The 16,522-nt window shown below is 36.5% G+C and overlaps 1 long non-coding RNA gene across 1 annotated transcript; it reads right to left on the bottom strand.

The window, feature by feature from the left end:
- Positions 1 to 3,621: 3,621 nt before the first annotated feature.
- LOC126933951 (uncharacterized) lies at positions 3,622 to 13,004 on the bottom strand. The gene is made up of 3 exons (XR_007718780.1): positions 9,122 to 13,004; positions 8,452 to 8,598; positions 3,622 to 3,776 (listed from the first exon to the last, which is right to left on the bottom strand). It is a non-coding gene; the product is annotated as an uncharacterized LOC126933951 (long non-coding RNA).
- Positions 13,005 to 16,522: the final 3,518 nt, after the last annotated feature.

Genomic DNA, 16,522 nt, shown 5'->3' with positions numbered 1-16,522 from the left:
ATTCTCGTTGTTAATAAATCTGCTCAAAAGTTATCTCCTCTATGAAATTCTCTCTCTCTGTATGTGTGTGTATATGTATGTCTGTCTGTCTTTCTGTCTTTGTTTCTCTCTCTCTCTCACACACACACACAAACACACACACAGTTTGCCTGCCCCTGTTCCTACATCACGTATTCTTCCTTAACTCCAGTCTCACTGTTCGTAATGCATTATTTGTGCATTTGTTCTCTGCAATCTATTACATTTTTTATTGTTGTTGTAAGAACACTGTTTATGTCTCTACAGGATTATATAACAACGTACCATAAACTGGATGCTTTTAAACAACTGGAATTTATTTCTCATGGTTCTGGAGGCTGGAAGTCCAAAATCAAACTGCTGGCAGATTCTGTGTCTGGTGAGGGGCCATTTTCAGGTTCATAGACTGTGCTTTCTTACTGGGTCCTCACATGGTAGAAGGGGCAAGACAGCTGTCTCTGGGTCCTCTTTTATAAGGACACTAACGCCATTCATGAGGGCTCCACCCTCACGATCTCATCACCTCCCAAAGCTTCCACTTTACGGGAGGAGTTCAGTTCCACCATAATGAATTTCATGGGGACACTATCATTCAGACCATCGCATACACTTCACATGAGTTCTCCTCTCTGAATACGTTTTTAAGTGCAGAATAAAGTACTGTTAGCTATAGGAACAATATTGTTCAGCAGATCTATTAAACCTATTCAGCTTATATAATTGAAACTTTATGCCTGTTGAACAGCAACTCTTCTTGAAGGCAAGAACTTTCGGCTGGGTGCAGGGGCTCATGCCTGTAATCCCAACCCTTTGGGAAGCCAAGGCTGCAGTGAGCTGTGAACACACCACTGCACTCCCATCTGAGCCACAGAATGAGACCCTGTCTCAAAAACAAAGCGAAACAAAAACCAAATAAACAAAAATGACTTTTTCTCACTCTTTCTATTTCATTTAACAAGCATTTCTGAACATTTACAGTATGCAAATGACAGTTACATCTGGAATATAAAACCACTATTCTGAAAGAGTTGATAATCTAAAATGGTAGAAAGAAAAAAATAATGTTATTCCAGAAAAATATATTGTATGGAATTTGTCTCCACATGGGGATAATGCACAGACCACATTTACTTGTTATATTCACATGATGATTGCAAACTTCATACGATTTTTTTTCCTTTGAAACTTAAAAGATTTGCTCAATAGATAGTGTGTTTCTTGGTGAAAGAAACAAAGTCTCTATTATTTACCGTTTCTATTACCAGTGCCCAGTAGGAACCAGGAATAGAGTGAGAATTCCATAAATAACTGCTACCTGAAAGAATGAAATTACAATTTTATGCATGTCTCTACTGATAAGACATATTTGCATGTTGGCCTATCACATAGAGTTTTACTTTTAATAAATGGTTTGGACTGAAATACTTCAAATAAAGAGAAGTGCAGCATCTTGAAAGTTCTTTAAAACAATCCTTTCTCTTTGGGTTGCCAGAGGATCAAATAATTCTCCCACACTCAAGTAGAGAATCAGACTACTCTCTTTTATCTTCATTTGGATATTTCTCTAATACATTCTCAATGCTTCCTTTTCAAACCTAGACTTTGATGGCAACATTACTTCTCATTTCCTCGTAAGCACAAGTTGGCCCTTTTGGATGCCGTGAGTGTTTGACAATTTAAGTTCCTTTAGATGCCTGAAACAACTGATTTCTCACTGGGGGTATAAACCTTTATATTTCTTGTCACTAATTTACTGAATGAATTGTGTTCATATTCTCTTTTTGTAGTCTTCACAGAAAGAAATTAAGATTAGATGCTGCTATTGCAAAGGCGATCCGAATACCCTGCTGTTTTCATCTTTTACAGTATTTAGGATGCCACCTCCCAATAATCTGTTTGTAAAAACGAATCAATTATCAACGACATGTCTTTCTCATGAATGATTAAAACAAACAACAATACAAAGGAGGGTTCCACCAGAAACCAGTACATCGCTTCAAAAATCTTAAGAGTGCTTTGCAAAAGCCCACATGAAGTGCCTAATTCAAAGAAGCCTGAGACTTTTAATTCCAGGTCGACTCTGCCTAGAATACAATCAGAAGAATTTCTGATTCCCAGTTTCCTATGGCTGAGCTTCCCCTTGGGAATGAGTTTATTGTTTTGGAAGACAGGAGTGCTTTTTGGTCCCAGCAAGGCTCCGTTTGGCAAACTAGTGGGCCAATGTATTTTGTGATGTCCTGATTAAAAAACAAAATGGGCCAGGTGTGGTGGCTCATACCTGTAATCCCAGCACTTTGGGAGGCAGAGGTGGGAGATCACTTGAGGCCAGGAGTTCAAGACTAGCCTGGGCAATGTAGCAAGACTCCGACTCAAAAAAAAAATTAATAACAAACGAAACAAAACAACACTACTTAAATTTCTTTAATTACTGTGTACTCATCATTAAAATAATGCAAATCACTGTACATTTTCCTGCAAACCATTTTTAATATGAAAAATCTGTGAAAAAGTAAAAAAAAAATCTATGAAGAATTTAGTTTAAAATTTTAGTTCTGACTCTTTCTAGTTATGAGAAGCTACTTGAGTTATTTAAGCTTTCTTTAATTTCTTGATCTGCAAAATCCAAATAAGAATGCCTATTTCATAAAACAGTTAGAAAGCCAAAATAAGAGATAGGCATGAAAAAAAACTCTCTGAAAAATAGAACTTCTTTTCTCTTTCTGTCTTTAAAAGAGCATATAGAGTGTGTGTGTGTGCATGCATGTGTGTGATTGTTTGCATGTGTGTGTGGTCAGTTTGTAATAATTCAGGTCAATTTTTCACTTCTTTTCCACTTGTTAAATGAGATATGAGACTTGTAGTAATGACCCAGAGGACTCTAAAGTACTTTATTCATCTCTTAAAAAGATCAGATTATAAATTACAAATTCAAGAATTATAGTTGTTTCCTGAGTCTTTTCATATATTTGGAGAGTATTTATTAAAAGCCAAAAATGTGACAATTATTATGTATTCTGTATGTAAGATACTTGATAGTGCTATTTTAATTAGAATATTTACCTTACCACATTCTGGTCCATCAGGATCAGGTTATTTTATGAGTCATTTGTTCCTTGACAAAGTCAAGAAGACATATTGTGCACAGCAATGAGAATAAGCAAAGCAATAATTCATTCATTACTGGGTACTTTACCCACTATCAATCCTACATCACTATAGAATCCTCTAGAAAGCTTTCAAGAAAATTAATGCATGGGTCACATCTCAGACCGAGGGAGATCTTGATAGTGAGACCCAGATGTTGAAATTTTCTAAACTCTTAACTGGATTCTTCAATGTATAGTCAGAGTTGAAAACCACTGCTCTAAATGTATTGTGTAAACCTGCCTTCTTCCCAACTAGACTAAAACATTTTTAACAACAAAGTCAAGGCATTATGTTATCATTATATCCCCTTTTACCTAGCACAATTCCTAGCACAAAATTAGTAACTAATAAATGTCTGTGAAAATAAGTGTTTTAATACTGATGGTCTCTGCCAACAGGATTTTAAGTCCCTGGATGGTCAGGGATTTATAAAGCCTCAAACATACCAAAATACTCTGTAATTGGCTAATGTTTATAAGTGTTTCTTGAGGCTACTATCATCCAATTTCAGGCAATCAACTACTTTGAGAAACACTTCATAAATGAAGAAGTTTGGGTGGCCAATCTTTGGAATGCAGACGCATAAGTATTCTGGATAATACAGCATGACTCTGGAAAAGAATACTTTTGTTTTAGTCTTCCTTGAGATTTTAGTATTTGGCATTGAAGATAATCAATACAGGTATGTAAGATGAATATATGAGTAAATGACCAAATAAGTAAAGAAAGTATATTTTCACACAAAAGGTAATTTTTTTTTTTTTTTTTTTTTTTTTGCAGAGGTGTGAAATGCTATGACTTATATTTTAACAGGAACATTCTGGGGACTGTATTAAAAACATTGTGAAGTAGGTCAAAGACAGAAACTGGGTAAAAGCAGGAAGATTATTGCAGTCATCCAAGAGAGATGATGATGGCTTGGACTGTGGAGGTGACAGTGTAGTGGAAACAGTGGTTGGAGTCTGTGCATGTTTTGTAGGTAACACCTACAGCTTGTATTGGAATTGAGTATTCATTGTGAGAAAAAGACAAGAGTCAGGGATAATCCACAGCTTTTGTGACTCGAGGTACTAGGATTAGATTTGCCAGAGACTTAGATGATGATAAACACAAGACGTCAGTGTTTGCAGGGAAGATCAAGAGCTTCATTTGGGGGAGGTTATGTCTGCATACTTAATAGCATAGATGAACTATAGAAGGAGACATAAACCTGGCGGGGGGGCTCAGAATACAGAGGGCGTATGAAGCAATGAGATTGGATAAAACCAGCGAGGAATGGGAAGTGTGAATAAAACAGTTATTCTCAGGTTTGCTTTTCATTTTTATACTCAATGCTTTTTCAAGGGTTTTTAACATATGTATTTATAATACATTATTCCATTTTATGCATCATTTATTAACTTAACAATTATGCCTACCAAACACATGGCATTCACAGATTTAATATTTCCAAATCAGACTGTATAGGAATCCAGAAGGTTCACAATGTGTAGAAACGTGTCATTTTGTGGAGGCCTGGATATTAACTTTACACTGTAAGTCTAACATGTAGGAACAAGTCGCTATGCCTAGTTAGCCCATGCCCTTCTTATCCCACCCTTGCTTTTTGATACTCATACACCTTGGTAACTCTGGTTATATCAGTGTTAGGAATTTTGCCCATTTCTGGACTTTCAGGAAGTTTCCCCGTGAAAAGTAACGGTCTGCTCTACAGTAAGATAGAATGAATTGAAATTATATTCTAGAGCCCCATCCAGTTATAAATTAAGTCCTGGCAAGTAATTTCAAAGTTATTTCCAGTGCTCTGTTATCCAGGAGCCAAGCTAGGTATTGTGAAAACTTCAAATATAAATATTGCACTTAATTTGTCCTCAAGGAGCTCACAATTTAGTATAAATATGACAAAAATATGAATTCATATAACACAAGGTGAAATGTGAGAAGGGTCATCAGGAAAAGTCAGTAATGGATGCTATTAATACAGTGTGCGGACCCTCTGGGTTAGATTGGTGTGCATTGGCTACTCCTGGGTAGGTGCTGTCTCCCCAGAGAACCGCTTTCAGCCGTACGGAAGAATCGCTTTATTTCCCAGGAGGTTGTATAAAGCCCACAGCCCATGGACCAACAAGGGAGCCTGACTTCCTTGCCTTCTGGGCGGACCAACTCAGGACACAGTTCATGTTCCAGAACACCCTATGTGAGGAGGCCAGAGGCAGAGTCCTGCTGAAAACACACCTGTCCTTAGCTCCTCCCCTGCCCAATACTAAGTCTCTTCCCTTTCTGCTGTTCATAGTCCTTCCTTTGATGAATCTCATGCACCCTAATTTCCAGCTCAGGCTCTTCTCTGAAGAATCTGATTGTACATAGGTAGAGATCAAACACAAAGGAAGTTTGTGCAAAATATTTCCATCACATAGATAAATCCGGGACGGAGAGCGTCATGGAAGGCATGGTAGCTGGACTTTCTGAGATAAGAAGGATCTGGGTATGAAAAATGAATGGGAGGCCAGGCGCGGTGGCTTACGCCTGCAATCCCAACACTTTGGGAGGCCGAGGCGGGTGGATCACAAGGTCAGGAGACTGAGACCAGTCTGTTCAACATGGTGAAACCCCATCTCTACTAAAAAACCAAAAATTAGCCAGGCGTGGTGGTGGGCACCTGTAATCCCAGCTACTTGGGAGGCTGAGGCAGGAGAATAGCTTGAAACTGGAAGGCAGAGGTTGCAGTGAGCCAAGATCGTACCACTGCACTTCAGCCTGTTTGGCAGAGTGAGACTCCGTCTCAAAAAAAGAAAAAGAAAAAAAGAAAAATGAATGGGAAAGGTCTACTCCATGTATGTCAAAGCAGAAGATAGAAGCACACTTAAGTTCTTCTGGAAAATAATGACTATATGCATTGTAATGCTAGTGAAGTCACGATCTACATAACTCAGTCTCAGAGCAGTGATGAATCCCAAAGACCATGTTCCAGGAACCAAAAGCAATTTTACAGTAACGTACCCTTCACTTACTTTTTACAAACAGCATAAAGAATGTAAGCAGACCACAGCAATCATGCTTAGGTCTTCTCTCTCCCTTCTTTCTTCATATATGGTAGTCACATTCATGCCTTTCCTGAACCCACATGCCCAACCTCACCTTCTGCACTCCTAGGCCTGCTACCTCCTGCCTTTCTTCACCTCTCCTTTTCTCGCGGTTGTGTTTCATGTGGTCATGAGAACCTTGTCTGGCATGGAGAGCAAGGAAGGGAAACAAGACTAGGAGGTTAAGCTAAGATGCACTTCACTGATGAGAGTCAGGGAAAAGTCCAAGAACTGTTTGATATAAGTAATCTTTATCTCACTGTCATCATTAAGGATCTAGATGCATGGCACAAAGCTAGGTCATGTCTGTATGTTGTATCTATGCTTCACCACAGCCCTGCCATCCCATCCATTTTGCAGACAAGTAAGTGATGGCTCACAAATGTGATTCGTAGGCTTTTGTGATGCGCATGGCTCTTCCCTCTATACTGTTCTGCTCAGTGTTACTTTTCTCTCCTTAAATATTTCCAGAGAAGGCAAAACGAGTTTTACTTGGAGTGATGGTTAATTTTATGTGTCAACTTGACTAGTCTAAGGGATGCCCAGACAGCTGGTAAAACATTATTTCTGGGTATATCTGTGAGGGTGTTTCTGGAAGAAATTGGCACATGAATTGGTAGACGGTGTAAACAATATCTATCCTCACCAATGTGGATGGCCCTCACCCCAACCCCTGAGAACACGAATAGAAGAAAAATGTAAAGGAAGGGTGAATTTTCTATCTGTTTTGAGCTGGGACTTCCATCTTGTGTCTTCCTTCAGGCATCAGAGCTCCGAGTTCTCAAGTCTTTGGACTGGGACCAAATTATACCACCAGCTTTGATGGTTTTCCGGCTTGCAGATAGACTATGGAACTTCTCAGTCTCCACAATTGCGTGAGTCAGTACATGTATATTACATATATTACAATTATATTACATATATATTAGATATGTTGTTTTATATATATGTTTTTTACTTACTGTTGTTGAAAAACAACTTTAACATATTCACATTAATCTGAATAATTTCCAAATTTTTATCATCACAATTAAGAAGTTTTGACAAAGTACCTGTGTGGGCATGGCAAGTTAGCAACCAACAAAGTAATTTGTTTCCCTGTGAAATTTAGAAACAGTCTAACAATGCTCATTATGGTTTACTACATAGTTCAGTTTGCCCCATGCCATCCAAAAAATATGATTATTAACTATCACATTTTATTAGACCCAACAGATATAAAGAAAATGTCTCATTGTGACATCAGGAAAACAGTCAGATGTGATGTTTGATATTAGAAATTTTGCATTTGTATTTATTTGCATTCTGTGGATGTTTCATTTTACCTCTATTTATTGATGCCTACCTTTACCCTTTTATAATCTATTGCTACAAAATAAATACATATTTTACATTTGTGCTTATTATAGTAATAACATAATAAAAGGTACAAATAAAGCATTTGTCATCTTTATTGCCAAATTATATTTAACCAATATTTTTCTATGTATTTTGAATGCATTTGCATTTATTTCATAGTAAATATTTAATAATCCTTAATTATTTTGACCAGTTCCACCGTTGCTTGTACTGTCACACACATATTTTTTAAGAATATTTGAATAATTTTGATGCCATTGTCAATTAAACTTTTTAGGAGAATCTGAACAATGGCTATATTGTCATTTGCGCATAGAAAGGCAATATGAAGGAGGAAACCAATAATTTGATTTTTTTCTTTTCATGAAAATCAGGGCAATGGTTAGTTCTCTTAGTAAACGTATTAAAGAATCAAGATACTTGGTTGATGAGAAGTACTATTTAAGCCATGCCTTTTTATGAAAATATGTCATGTTCAAATGCAGAAATTGTTTAATGGTTAACTTGCATTTTGTTCAGAATGACCTACTGAAAATAAATGATAATTATCCAATCATATAAGTGAAGAAACAGATGTACAGATCTCTTATGCAGAACATTTTGGATTAATGAGATGTTTTTAAAAAATCAAATTCAAGCCAGCTATAGAATAGCCCTGGAACTGTCAAGAAGGTCTTTTCTACATTTAGTTTTAGTCAATTTGGTTCTAATCAAAGGAATTTTTAAATGCATGAAACACACTGAGAATTCTGAGAAAACAATGTATTTCTAAATTCAACCTGGAAAAATCTATTTTTCGTCATCATTATGACCTTGCTTGGTAAGTCATTCTTTTTGCCCACACCTGGGTAATGTCTTCTTCCTCGGTGGAGCTTCGTATGCCAACCACACACTGCTCTGTGACGTGTTTCCTTGGCGCTGGATCCAAGTCCATAGCATTCATCGAAGGGGTCAGTGAAAGGCAAGCAGCAGGCTGGTGTGAGCTGGACATCTGGCATGTAGTAAATGCATTTAGAAAGCTAATAAACCACTCATTGTGAATGACTCCTGAAATTGATTCCAACATGAGCAGTTGGGGGAGAAATAAGCTTTTAGGAAGGTCATTTAATGTCATATAGAGTCTTTCTCTATAACCCAGTTAAACTGCTTAGCAGTTTACAAAGCAAATCCCAGCCCAATTTTGATCTGGTAATTAATTGTGCCTTCTACTCAGGGAAAGGCTGTGCATAGAAACTAGATATGGCCATAATTCTGTAGCCTTAATAACTCAGGATTTGAATTGCCAGATGGTCTTTGACATGAGATGGCTGCTGAAGAGAAATGGAAATCACTCCACTCACGTCAGTGCTTTGTAGATTCCTCACCAGTGACATATAAGCTTGGTGTATGTAGCTGCACCCCTGCAAGTGTAGTCTTACTGAAGTTCTCATATTAATCTTACAAACACATTATCAGGAGTGAGAAATGACTAAGGACATGATCAAAGAGGACTCAAATGTTTCTCTAGGTCTCACCTGTGGGAAAGAATACAATTTCTTACAAAAGGTAAGTGGAAAGGGCTTATTATGTCTGTACATGGAACAAGGAAGGTTGAGGTCCTGGAGAGAATGAAAACCTGGGAAGCTCCACTGTCAGCACCGGGAAGGACTGCAGGCCTCAGGTACACCAACTAAATAAGTGAGAGTCCAGAACAATGAAATTACAATCAAACCAATGCTGACATGCAATGCTACTAACCATGGTTTAACATTTCCTGATTCTCTGTTCTGCTTCATTTTTTGCATGACATTTTGCAAAATTCATTGCATTTTGCTTCACTAACTAACTAGCAAAAGGTTAAAAAGAGACTTCATATGTGAAAATTATATGTATTCTTAGGGGTAGAAAGAAAAGGTAAAGGTTAGGAGTCTTGGAAGGAGCTACAGGATTTGGTAAAACAAACAAATTTCGAAATAAGACATATTTACATTTAAATACTGGTTCTGCCTCTTGTTAGTTGTGTGACATTAAGCATGGTACTTTTATTCCTGAAGTCTTGGATTACTCATTAGTAAAATAAGAATTTTATTATCCACCTAATTGGATGCCATAAAATAGTAAAAAGGGAAAAATAGCCAGCACGTCCCATGTCCTTGTGACAACTTTATAACCTCTTTAAAAGACAAATGTAAATATTTTCAACTACTGGTTCTGAAGCAAAAAAGAAATGGAAAGTATTGAAGTAAAGTTAATATAAGGAATGTGTAAACTTGCACTTGAAATACTATTTTACTAGAACTCGGTATACTTACCATAGATAATAAGGCAAACGACATATAGGTAGTAGTGAATGAAGGTGTAGATGAAGCATTGGAAACGTAAATGCTAGGTATGGGAAATGAGCAAGCACTGAGGGCCCAGGAAGGTCAACACTAGATTTCCAAGGCTGACATATGCTTGGGGTTTTGTTATTCACCTTTCAGCTGAGACAGTAAAGCAATAAACAATTTTATAACTTAATAAGGCAAGAGTATAAAGACATAGTCAAACAGAAGCTGTAACAGACAGCCAAGCTGGACTTGGAATGACCACTGTCTGGATACAGGCTCAGGAAAAACCACAGACTGGGGAAAAATCACAAAAATGCAGCAGCTCTGTTCATAGCAAAGCTCAGTGCAATCTTCCCTAGTCAATCCTTTATGGCTCCAGGGGAATGGCCTAGCTTAAAACCTTGTTCCACAACAAAAAGGGGTCATTCTAAGGTCAGATCATAGAAGTCTCATGCCCCACTGACACTGAGTCACCAATCTTGAACGAGAAATGGTGGGACTCTTCTCCATGATTCATCCATTTAGCTAAAAGCTTCTAGCTTCCTGAAACAGCTGATCAAAATTTTAAATCCTTGGCAATATCATTGTATGTAATAATGTTTAGAGTAACGTATGCATTAGGACAGCAATTTTCCATCTTGCTGTAGTGTGTTGTAATCATTTGTGAATTGATCTAAAAATAATTGTTATAAAAAGAGTTAAAACAGTTTAAAATAAATCAGAAAATATTTAACTGTTCTTAAAATGCAATGTATTATTGATATTGTCATGTGGTTTCTTGAAGGAAAGTGCAGGGGATGGAGTTTTAGATAGTACTATGGGAAATGCACTTGTTCCAGAACAGTTCTGAATAGGGCAAGTTGTGCACATAAAAGTACTCCTCACATATATGATTCGGTATGTGGGAGGGTGATGAGGGACGAAATTGGGAACTGCTGCGTTTCTTCTTAATATAGTTTGGATATTTGTCCCCACTCAGATCTCATGTTGAAATGTAATCCCTAATGTTAGAGACTGGCAGAGGGATTTGGATCTTGGGAGCAGATCCCTCATGAAAGGTTTGGGCCAACCCCTTGGTGATAAGTGAGCTCTTGCCCTGAATTCATATGAGATGTGTCATTTACAAGTGTTTGGCACCACCCCCCAACTCTCTCTTTTGTTTATTCCTGCTTTTACTATGTGACATACCTACTCTGTCTTCACCTTCTGCCATGATTGGAAGCTTCCTGAGGCCTTCCCAGATGCCAAGCAGATGTCAACACCACCATGCTTCCTGGAAAGCCCGGAGAACTGTGAGCCAATTAAATCTCTTTTATTTTAAATTACCCATTTCCCTTATTTCTTTATAGCAATGCAAGAATTGCCTAATGCATATATGGAAATAGGGCCTGCATCATTTTTAAAGCAATGTTCCAACATTGCAATTAAAAGTGATTCACAAGATGTTATGAGTTGAATGTTTGTGCCTACTCCCCCAAATACATATGTTGCAATCCAAACCCGCAATATAATAGTATTAGGAGGTGAGGCCTTTAGGAGGGGATTAGGTCATGAGGGTGGACCTCATGAATACAATTAGTGCCCTTCTAAGAAGAAACAGAAGAACGACGGTCTTTCTCTCAACCATGCGAGGACATAATGAGAGGACACCCATCTGCAAACCAGGAGCAGAGCCCTCACCAGACACCAGATCTGCCAGTAGCTTGATCTAGGATCTCCAGCCCAGAACTGCTTGGTTGAAAGTAGTGATGAAGGATCTTCTGTGCATTCCTTTTAAATTGATGCCTCCAGTATTTCTGATAAAATACTAAAAAATAATTTTGAATTTTTAGAGAACATAAAGAATTCAGGCCCAGTGCAGTGGCTGATGCCTGTAATCACAGCACTTTGGGAGGCCGAGGTGGGTGGATCACCTGAGGTCAGGAGTTCAAGACCATCCTGGCCAACATGGTGAAATCCTGTCTCCACTAAAAATACAAAACTTAGCCAGGTGTGGTGGTACACGCCTGTAAGCCCAGCTACTTGGGAGGCTGAGGCAAGAGAATCCCTTGAACCCAGGAGGCAGAGGTTGCAGTCAGGTGAGATCACGCCAGTGCACTCCAGCCTTTGAGAGCCAGACCATCTCAAAAAAAAAAAAAAAAAAAAAAAAGGAAAAAAAAGAATTCACATTAAAAAGTTCAGAACTAGATAAGGCACCTAGGACAAAAATTTTAAGGAGACACTCTTTGTTAGGTTCCTGCAAGTGTTGACCTTGTATTTGTAGTGCCTCCTTAAATGATTTGCCTTGGATGCCTCTCTGCCTTCACCTTAGTCCCTGTTCAGCTTGTCCCAATATGAAATAAAACAGACAATGGACACTCCAAATTATGCCAATATCAAAGGAGAAAGGGAAACATCAGCTTGGGGAATTATTAAACCTTTTGGACTAAATGTATGCATCTTCTAGGGGCTTTGGAGATAATATTTTAGAAACTATAATATAGTTAGGTTGCTTATCAGTAAAATAAATGGCCTGAGAGGGAAAGTTTTTTGTAACTCAAAAAGTGAACTGCTGTCAGCTGATGATTAGTTTTAACCCTCTTGATGAGAACGCATTATTCACTTAAGATATGAAGGTGGTGAAAGGAGTAGGCAGAGAGCCACTCATATTCAGAACTTTTAATATAAATCTATAAAATGAAATTATAAATTAAAAAATTCCCTTGAAAGACATAATGAAACCAAAATTACTCAATAAAAAATTAGATAACTTGAATAATCTTAATTCTACTAAATAAGTGGAATTTGTAGTAAAAAGCTTCCACAAAGGAAAAGTCGAAACATAAACATATTCACTAGCAAATGCTACAAAAATTTTCCTTAACAATTTATAGTAATTCTATACAAATTCTTTCAAAATATAAGTAAAAGACCACTTCCCAACTTATTTTATGAGGTTAGCATTAAACTAACATCAAAACCAGAAAAATATATCAGAAGAAAAAAGATACATAGCATAAAATCACTTACATATATGTGTGAGATATATATATGACTTATATATATATATATGACAGATATATAAACACAAATGTCCTTACAAAATACTAACAAACCAAATCCACCAAAATAGAATGCATCATGATCAAGTAGAGATTATTCTCAGAATGCAAGGCTGGTTCAATATTTAAAAATAAAATCAATCTGTACAATTCATCATGAAAAAACTAAAAAATGTAAAAAACCATGAAATTATATTGATACATGCAGAAATAGTCTTTGATAAATAAATTCATGATTCTTTTAAAAGTCAGTAGATTAGAAACAGAAATAAACTTCCTCAACCAAATATAAGACATCATCAAAAAAAATTGCCCTACTACTATTAAACATTATACTAGAGATCTTAGCAAGTTCAATAAATCAATAAAGAAAAAAAAGACAAGAAAATTGAAAATAAAGAAATAAAACATTATTATTATTATTATTATTACTATTTTTTTCTGAGACAAGGTCTCGTTCAGGCTGGAGTGCAGCAGCACAATCTCTACTCACTGCAGCCTTGATTTCCTGGACTCAAGTAATCCTCCCACTTTAGCCTCCCAAGTAGCTGGGACTACAGCTGCCTGCACCATCATGCCCAGCTAATTTTTGTATTTTTTGTAGGGACACATTTTCGCCATGTTGCTCAGGCAGGTCTCAAACTCCTGACCTCGAGGGATCCGCCTGCCTTGGCCTCCCAAAGTGTTGAGATTACAGGCGTGAGACACTGCGCCCAGCCATTTTCTTTTTCTTTTTTTTTGTAGATGACATGAATTGGCTACAAAGAGAATCAAAAAGAATCTATAAACAGAATTAATCCTAAGTTTGGAAAGGCAAGAGAGTACAATGCCAATATGGAAAAACTAATGGTATCTAAATATGTTAGCCACAAAAAAAATGAAAATTGATTTGAAAAATGGTATCATTTACAATAGTTCAATAAGCTTGAAATAGTTACAAAACTTTAAAAATTTATACAAAATCCGTATGCTGAAATTTTGTTTTAAATATTGATGTAATAAATAATATACAATCTAATTAAATGGAAATACATACTTTGTCATAGAATGGAAGATTCAATGCTGTCAACTCTCTCAATTTGTCTATAGATTCAACACAATTCCAATCAATTTATATAGAAAGGTAAAGTAACTAGAACCCATAATACAAATTGAAAAAGAGAAAACAAAGTTAGGAGGACTCACAATGATGCCCAGATTTAACGTAAAGCTACAACACTCAAGACTGATATTACAGAAAGAGAGGACATATAGATCAATGGACATAAATAGAATCCAGATATGTAATCAAGCATATATGACCAGTTGATTTTTATCTAAGGAGTAAAGGCAAAAGGCAATTCAATGGAGATGGGATAGTCTCTTTACAAATGATGCTGGAACAATCAGATTTCCATATGTAATAAAAGGAACCGCAATCAATATTTTGCACTCTACACAAAAATTAACTCTACAAGGATCATAGACCTAAATACAAAACTGAAAATTATAAAATTTCTAGTTGAGAACATAGGAGGAAATCTTATGATTTGAACTTAGATTAGATATAATTTTTAAAAAATTATCTATTAAAAATGATAAATTGAATCTCATCAAAAGAAAGAACATCTACTCTTTAAAATATACTATTGAAAGAAAAATAGGGCAGCTATACATTGGAGAAAATATTTTTAAATCACACATTGTATGAAAGACCTGTATCCAGAATATATAAAGAATATTCAAGGGATGGTTTAACATCCACAAATCAATAAATGTGATACACCACATAAACAGAATTAAAAACAAAAATCCCATGATCATCTCAATAGACACAGAAAAAGCATTTGACAAAATCCAGCATCCCTGTATGATTAAAACCCTCAGCAAAATTGGCATACAAGGAACATATCTCAATGTGGTAAAAGCCCTATGATAAATACACAGCCAACATAATACTGAACAGGGAAAAGTTGAAAGCACTCCCTCTGAGAACTGGAACAATACAGGGATGCCCACTCTCACCACTTCTATTCAACATAGTACTGGAAGTCCTAGACAGAGCAATCAGACAAAGGAAAGAAATAAAGGGCATCCAAATTGGTAAAGAGGAAGTCAAACTGTTACTGTTTGCTGATGATAAGTTTGTATACCTAGAAAACCCTAATGACTCCTCCAGAAAGCTCCCAGAACTGACAAAATAATTCAGCAAAGCTTCTGGATACAAAATTAATAAACAAAAATCAGTAGCTCTCTTACACACCAACAGCGACCAAGCTGAGAATCAAATCAAGAACTCAACCCCTTTTACAATAGCTGCAATATATATATATATATATATATGCTTAAAAATACACCTAACCAAGGAGGCAAAAGACCTTTGTAAGGAACACTACAAAACACTGCTGAAAGAAATTATAGACAACACAAATAAATGAAAACACATCCATGCTTATGGATGGGTAGAATCAATATTGTGAAAGTGAACATACTGCCAAAAGCAATGTACACATTCAACACAATTTCCATCAAAATACCACCATGATGCCTCATAGAATTAGAAAAAACAATCCTCTAATTCATATAGAACCAAAAAAGAGCTCACATAGCCAAAGCAAGATGAAACAAAAAGAATAAATCTGGAGGCATCACATTACCTGATTTTAAACTATGCTATGTCCTCAAAACAGCATGGTACTGGTAGAAAAATAGGCACATAAAGCAATGAAACAGAATAGAGAACCCAGAAATAAACCCAAACCCTTACAGCCAACTGAACTTTGACAGAGTAAACAAAAACATAAAGTAGAGAAAGGATACCGTCTTCAACAAATGATGCTGGAATAACCAGCAAGCCACAAGTAGGAGAATGAAACTGGATCCTCATCTCTCACTTTATACAAAACTCAACTCAAGATGGATCAAGGACATAAATCCAAGACCTGAAACCATAAAAATTCTAGAAGATAACATCGGAAAAACCCTTCTAGACATTGGCTTAGGCAAAGATTTCATGACCAAGGACCCAAAAGCAAATGCAATGAAAACAAAGATAAATGAGACTTAATTAAACTAAAGAGATTTTGCATGGCAAAAGAAACAGTCAGTAGAACAAACAGACAACCCACAGAGTGGGAGAAAATCTTCACAATCTATATATCTCACAAAGGAATAATATCCAGAATCTACAAGCAACTCAAACAAATTAGAAAGAAAACAATCCCATCAAAAAGTGGGCTAAGGACATGAATAGACAATTCTCAAAAGAAGATATACAAATCAAGAATAGCCATTATCAAAAAATCAAAAAAGAATAGATGTTGGCATGGATTTGGTAAATAGGGAACATTTCTACACTCCTGATGGGAATGTAAACTAGTACAACCACTATGGAAAACAGTGTGGAGATTCTTTAAAGAACTGAAAGTAGAACTACCATTTGATCCAGCAATCCCACTACTGTGCATCTACCCAGAGGAAAAGAAGACATTATACGAAAAAGATATTTGCACATGCATGTTTATAGCAGCACAATTCACAATTGCAAAAATGTGGAAGCAGCACAAATGTCCATCGATCACCAGGT

The sequence above is a fragment of the Macaca thibetana genome, chromosome 13, assembly GCF_024542745.1.
Source record: "Macaca thibetana thibetana isolate TM-01 chromosome 13, ASM2454274v1, whole genome shotgun sequence".
In the NCBI taxonomy this organism is placed as follows: domain Eukaryota; kingdom Metazoa; phylum Chordata; class Mammalia; order Primates; family Cercopithecidae; genus Macaca; species Macaca thibetana.
This window is presented reverse-complemented; position numbering and strand designations above follow the sequence as displayed.